This window comes from Ictidomys tridecemlineatus, chromosome 11 (genome assembly GCF_052094955.1).
Source record: "Ictidomys tridecemlineatus isolate mIctTri1 chromosome 11, mIctTri1.hap1, whole genome shotgun sequence".
NCBI lineage: Eukaryota > Metazoa > Chordata > Mammalia > Rodentia > Sciuridae > Ictidomys > Ictidomys tridecemlineatus.
Window position 1 is genome coordinate 22,600,483 of NC_135487.1, and position 7,379 is coordinate 22,607,861.

At 43.7% G+C, this 7,379-nt stretch overlaps 1 pseudogene; it reads right to left on the bottom strand.

Moving 5' to 3' along the window:
• Positions 1 to 2,258: 2,258 nt before the first annotated feature.
• LOC144367701 (small ribosomal subunit protein eS7 pseudogene) lies at positions 2,259 to 5,754 on the bottom strand (annotated as a pseudogene).
• Positions 5,755 to 7,379: the final 1,625 nt, after the last annotated feature.

Here is a 7,379-nt window from a genome sequence, read left to right on the forward strand (position 1 = left end):
GTGGCTCAGTGGTTGAGTGTCCCTGAGTTCAATGCCCAGGACCCCAACCCCTAAAAAAAAAGAACATATATCAATAAATTATGTTATTATGAATACTAATAATGTTGTCTTCTTTGTGTTATTATGAATTAACATGTGTCAAGCACTTAGACTAGTGCCTGGCATATAATATTTCATAAATGTTAGCTTTTATTGTTCCCTCTGTAAAATTTGTCATTTTCTGGACACTAAACTGAAGATCTGGGAAAATGGCGAGCATACTATTATCTCCTGACTTAGTTCTACCAAGTCTTCTAATGTTTCTATTCATGTTAGGACATGATCTGAGCTTCAGGAGACCTTGGCTATGCAGCTGCTCCTCAAGGGCCACTATCTTCCTGGCCCAGGACCAGGGATTCCTCACTGATCTTCAATCCTCCTCAATGTAGCCAAGTCTGAGAATTAGGGACCATCACTAGTGTCACATTTGGAGGAGTGTTCCCCAAAGGTCCATGTGTCAAAGGACATTGGGCCCCATAGGGGTGCTATTGGGAGGTGGTGGTACCTTTGCAAGGTGAGGCAAGTGGGAGGTTCTCAGCTCACTGGGGCTGGGCCCTTGGAGGGGACTATGAGACCCTAGGCTGACCTCTTTCTCTGCTTCTGGCTCATGATGTAAGTGAGTTTGCTGTCACGTACTCCACAATGTGCCACTCTGGTCAGAGGCCCAGAATGATTGGGAAGCCTGATCTTGGACCAGAACCTCTAGAACCATGAGCAAAAACAAGATCTTTTCTCTTTATATACAAATTGCCTTAGGTATTTAGTTATAGTGACAATATATAACAAGCAACACTCTACTCATTGTGTTAGTCAGAACTTCTTCAGTTAGAGAGGACAGAGTCCTAACTGAAATGGACTTTGGGTGGGGGGAAGAAAACTGTTGGATTAATAAACTGAAAATTTAGGGACTTCGGGCATGGTTAGATCAGAGCATTAAAACGATATCACCTGGGGCTCAGGCTGCATCTCAGTGGCAGAGTGTTTGTCTAGCATGTGGGAGGCATTGGATTCAATCCTTAGCACCACATAAAAATAAACTAATAAAGGCATCTGTCCATCTACAACTACAAAAAAAAAAAAATCACCTGGTGTAGTCCAAGAGTGTAGCTGCCTCTTGCCTCCCTGTCAGCTCCGCTTTGCTCTGTGCCTGTTCTAATGTCAGGCAGTCTCTGTCCACTAGTGATCTCTGAAAGATCCATGCCTCCATCTTCTTAGCTTGGAAACCCCAGGAGAAAGCAGCCTTGATTCCCCTGCAAGTCCAGAAAAGCAAAATTCAGGTTTGATCTTAATTTTTCCAGCCCATCATGTTCTTCAGCCTTGTCCCAAAGTGATGTCACATGTGGCCTCAGAGGACTGAAACTGCACAGCAAGGGAGGGGAGGAAAGGACTGGTGTTTACCTGCAGTCTGTTCTGTGCTAGGCATTTTATGTTTTCTCATTTTCAATCCACTAACAGCCACCTCCACTTCCTTCCAAGCTGACAGGGGAGAGGCCCCTTCTTATGACCATGGCCAACCCCTCTGCAGTGCCCTGGATCATCCCTCCATTTTAGGGACAAAGACCCACCAAATGCTTTCCTCTCCCTCTTATCCTGTCACTCTCTCCCTCCCCCTTCCTATCTTTTCCTGCATCTCTGAATATGTTGAAGTCTCTTCCACTAAAAGGAAAAACTCACTTCCTGGTAGAGTTGGCCACTGTCTCCACTCATCACCTCCTACTTGCTTCTCAGCAAAAGGAAATCAATTTACTATGCTGTCATCTCCTGAGATTGCTTCTCTAAAGTTACCGATGACTTTCCACATGACAAACGCAGCCCTCAGTGGCCTGACCTGTCTGCTGACCGTGATGACCCTGCCTTCCTGCCGGTGCCCTCATCCCCTCAGCTTCCATTATTCTGGTCCTTCCGGGTTCTCCTTCTCCCTTTCCCTGGCTGCTAGTTTTAGAGGCTGATGAGAAGAGAAAGTCATTTCTTCTCACATTCACCCCTATGCTTTCAGATGCCTTATTTTCATGGGTGATTTCTCCAGCTCCTCCACCTGGGTCCCTGTCTATGGGTATCAATTTCTGTGCCCTAGCTCAAGTGTGTCCCCCCAAAAGCATGTGTTGGGAACTTAATCTCCAATGCAGCAGTGTTGGGGGAGCAGTGGGAGGTAGTTAGTGCATGTGGGCACCATCTTTTTTAAAAAAATATTTTTATTAGTTATAGATGGACACAATACCTTTATTTTATTTGTTTATTTTTTATGTGGTGCTGAAAATCGAAACCAGTGCCTCACACGTGCAAGGCAAATGGTCTACCACTGAGCTAAAACCCCAGCCCTGGGTGCCACCCTTGTGAATGGATTAATTATGCCAATTTAAAAAAATGTAACTAAGGTGCATTTTTTTTAAGTGTAACTGAGACTTAGGCTGCCTTTCTCTAGGCAGGGAGTCTTTACCTAGGCATGCAGATGCCACATGAGTGACTGCAAAACAGGATAGAGCTTGGTATCTCTGCTTTCATTTTGCATCTGTCTCCTTTATTAAACTTTGGGTCAGATTCCTGCTCAGATCTGCAGATGGGCACATTAATCACTTGAGGCATGCTCATCTCCAAACTGGTAACACAAGTTTATTAGCCCTAAATTTACCTGGTCTATCTCATCGTCCTTTCAGACTGAGGTCAGATTTGCACAGACTTGCAGCAGCCTGTTTCGGACCCTGAAGCGATGCCTAGAAGTTTTCTGTTAAGACTGCTTCCTCCAACAGGAGCAATCATGTCAAGGGGACTGAATTGTCCCCTGCAGGACCACAGGCCTGATGGATAAACATCCCGAGTAGCAAGTAGAAATTGCCCCTTCAAGTGATCAACCAGAGCTACCTTGCAGAACCAGAATGGAGAGGATGATCAACCAGACCATAGTTAGATCAAGATTGTTTAGTTATGCATATCTCTTATCCGCTGCCCCATTTCTTCTATTTAAACCTAAAGGTCCTGTCAGCAACCCATAGATAGGGCTGAGATGCTGAATTTCACTTTGCTTTCCCAGTGTGGCCATATGGATTAAGTTTCCTTTCCTGCTTTTCACCATTATAATTGCTGCTCGTTTTGCGGTGGTGAATGGCCAGATCTTTGTTGGAACCCCCCAAGCCAGGTCTCTGGCCTAGGCCTCTGATAATGAATGGGCTAGAGGTGCAAGTTTGATCTCTCTTTCTCTGCCCCACCCCATGCAAGTACATGATAATGTTCTTTTGTCCTTCTCCCTTCTGCCATGGAATGATGCAGAAAGAAAGCTCTTGCCAGATGTTGGCCCCTCGACCTTAGACTTTCCCGCCTCCAAACTGTAAGAAGTAAATCTCTGTTCTATATAAATTATCCAGTCTCAAGTATTCTGTTATAGTAACACCAAAGAGATGAAGCCTGGAAAAGAGCAGTTGCTTGCATCCAGTGGGTAATAAGTGAATTTCTTCAAAGGCAGGTGCCTGAGGGGTGGCACATTGGGAACCATATCCAGATCTAGAACTTTCTCCAATCCATGCATACAGACAGACCCCCAAATCAAACTTCAGCTGCATTGCCAGCTCAGGCTGGGATGAGGGCCAGCTCCCCTGCCTTGTTCTCCCTCAGATGACAACTGAGGCCTCAGAACTCAACCTCCCAGTGTCAGCTGTCTTCTTGTGTTGTCACGGTTCACCCACGGAGCCTGCTGTCTCAGTGCAGGAGACAGCATGTCAGAGTGCAGAGAGCAAGGTGTCTGGAATTTAGAGCTGGGTTTGTGGTATGCTTGTTTTTCCATCTGACTAGGTGTCATCTCCAGACGATTTCTGGCCACCTTTGAGAATGTTCATGAGCTCCTTCAGGTATGCAAGATCCAGGCTCAGACGACTTTCAGTAATGGGCTTCATGGTAAGGACACAAAGTGAGGTGATCAAGGGAAGCTGTCAGCAGCCCCAAGCAGGTGCCTGGAGCAGAGGAACAATGACAGGCTTGTGCTCTAGCACTGTGCCCTCTGGGTGTGCCCCCTGCATGTGTGTCTCTCTTGCCAAACAGTCTCCCACCGTCAGAGGTCGGCCTCCATCACATCTGGATTATTCATGGCAGCACTTGGCTGGGGCCCAATCCTGTACCCAAGCGGCTCCAGCAGAGTTGACAGGGCGGCCCCACTGCATTTACATGACCTAGATCACTGTGATTCATGAAGCTGGATCAGTGAAGGTGCACTGGCCTCGGGAGGAGGCTGAGGGAGTTGTAGACACTCCGCTTCATGGTTTCTGTGTCTTCTTTAATTTATTTCTTTGTCCATTGCAGGGGTTGGATCAGTTGATCTAAAGGCTTTTTCAGTTCTGGCTTTCTAGGAATTTGTTGTTATAGTTTGGCTGTACTTCAGCTCTGGCAAAGTGATGTGCTGTCAACTCAGTCTAAGGATTCAAATCATTCTGCTTATCAGTTAGGGATCAGTCCTGATTCCTAACTGATAAGTTATTTTAATCAGAAAGGGATTTTTTTTTTAATGTGGTGCTCCTGGGGGTGGAACCCAGGGCCTTGCATGAGCTAGGCAAGTGCTCCTCCACTGAGCTATATCCCCAGGCCCCAGAAAGGGAATTCAAAATTAACATCCTTACCCACAAGCTTCTTAAAGACACTAGTAAAAATTCCCCCCTTGTATTGCACACTGTTCTTCTGGGTTGTGTCCACATGAACCTTTATAAGCCAGCTGCCTTCCAGCTTCACTTGGATGCCCTTGCCCACAGTTTTACTTGGGAAGACCAAGTCCTTAAGGAGTGTGGTGTGCACAGCTGTCAGTCTGTGGATGCTTCTGCTTATTTTTCAAATGGATTTTTTTTTAACTGGCTTAAGCAAAATTCTCCTCTGATCAACCAAGACCACATACTTCCTGATGAACTTTTTCTCTGATTCTTGTACTAGCTGGACTTGGATGTCCGGAAAGATTTCAGCTGAGGAACGGAAACAAAGATTATGTTCACTTCCCAACCACCACCAACTTCAATTTCCTTGATTGTGGTGCTATTCAGCTCCCGTGGCTGAGCCTCAAGGTCAAGTTCATGTCTAGCAACAGCAACACCTTGGATTTGCTCAACTCATCAGGCTTATTGGACCTCTCTATCATGGCACTTGAGCTGAACGTGGCCTTCTCCTTGTTGAAAGCTGGCTTAGGAAAAGCAGAAAGTAGATGCTTAAAATAATAGTTGCAAGAGCTGTTGGAGTGAGCTCTAAGTGAGCTTCCAGAAATAATTCCCAGAAAGGCTACAAACGCTGGCACAATCAGGAAGGTGACGAGTTAGATGAGTTAGTAGGCAAAGAGCCACTACTAATTATAATTGTTACTTTGAAAGTAGACCAAGTGAAAAGCCACAGAATGTAAAAAAATATTTGCAAATCATATACAGGTTGAACATCCCCAATCTAAAATTTTGAAATTCAAAATTCTCTAAAATCCAAAAGTTTTTGAGTATTGCCATGATACCACAAGTGGAAAATTCCACAGCTGGTCTTGTGGGATGGGTCAGTCAAAATGCAGGCCCGTTAAAAATATCGTATAAAATTTCCTTCAGGGCTGGGGATGTGGCTCAAGCGGTGGTCCGCTCTCCTGGCATGTGCGTGGCCCGGGTTCCATCCTCAGCACCACATATAAAAAAACAAAGATGTGTCCGCCGATAACTAAGAAATAAATATATTAAAATTCTCTCTCTCTCTCCCTCTCTCACTCTCTCTTTAAAAAAAAAAAGTGCCTGGCACGTTTAAAATTTCCTTCAGTCTATGTGTATAAGGATATGTAAAATAAAAAAAATAATTTCATGTTCAGACTTGGATCCCATCTCCAGGAAATCTCATTATGTTTATATAAATGCTCTAAAACCTGAAAAAAAATCTGAAATCCAAAATAGTTCTGGTCCCAGGCATTTTGGATAAGAGATATCAAATTTCTATCTATTAAAAGACTTACACCCAGGGGCTGGGGATCTAGCTCAGTTGGTAGAGTGCTTGCCTCATATGCACAATTCCCATCACCACAAAAGAGGAAGGGAGGAAAGGAGGAAGGAAGGGAGGGAGGGAGGGAGGGGGAGAGGGGGGAGAGAGGGAGAGAGAGAGAGAGAGAGAGAGAGAGAGAGAGAGAGAGAGAGAGAGAGAGACACCCAGAATAGACCCAGAATTCTTATAATTCAACAAAAACAAAAAACCAATTTAAATATGGGCAAATGATTCAAATATTTCTCCAAAAAAACAAATGGTCAACATACATGAAAGATGCTCAACAACATTCATCATTAGGGGGATATAATCAAAACTATGTCATTCCCACTAGGATGACTATAATTAAAGAGACAGACTATGAAGTGTTGATAAGAATGTGGAGAATTCGGAACCCTGTGCATTGCTGGTGGGTAAAGTGCTACAGCTGCTGGGGAAGACAGTACAGCAACTCCTCAAAAACTAAACATAGAATTACAGCAGGATCCAGCAATTTCATTTCATATTCCCCAAAGAATTGAAAGCAGGGATTCAAATGGATATTTGTACACCAATATTCCTAGTAGCAACATTTTTCACAGTAGTGCCAAAGTGGAAACAATGTCAATGTCTACCAGTGGATAAAGACAATATGGTATATTCAAAAAATATCTATACAATATTCAGTGAAATATTATTCAGTCATAAAAAGAAATGCAGTACTGATACATACTACAACATGGGTGAGCCTTGAAAGCCAGGCTAAAGCTGGGAGTGGTGATGCATGCCTATCATCCTAGAGATTGGAAGCTGACACAGGAGAATTCCAAGTTCAAGGCCAGCCTGGGCAATTTAGTGAGACCCTGTTTCAAAATAAAAATTAAAAAAAGGGATTGGATTATAGTTCAATGGTAGAGTGTACCTGAGTTCAATCCCCAGGACCAGAAAACAAAACAAAAAAGACCAAAACATGCTAAGTGAAAGAAATCAGACACAAAAGACTACAAAGCTATGATTCCATTTACCCAAAGTATCCAGAACAGGCAAATTCCTAGAGACAGAAAGTAGATTAGTAGTTACCATGGGGAAGAGGTTATTGGGACAGATTACTAACAGCTTTCTCTGTAGAGTTATGGAAATGTTCTGGAAGTAGTAGATGTGATACTTGTACAACTTCATGAAGATACAGACATCTACTGCATTGTATAGTTTAAAATGGTGAATTTTATGTTATATAATTATACTCAATTAAACAAACAAACAAAAAAGATTGGTTAGGGGTTCGTGGTAGAGCATGTGCTTAGCTCTGGGTTTGACCCCTAGCACCAAAGTGGAGGGTGGTGGTGCAGAACAAAGAAAAAAATGATTTTTTTTCTTTTTTCAGGGGGCAG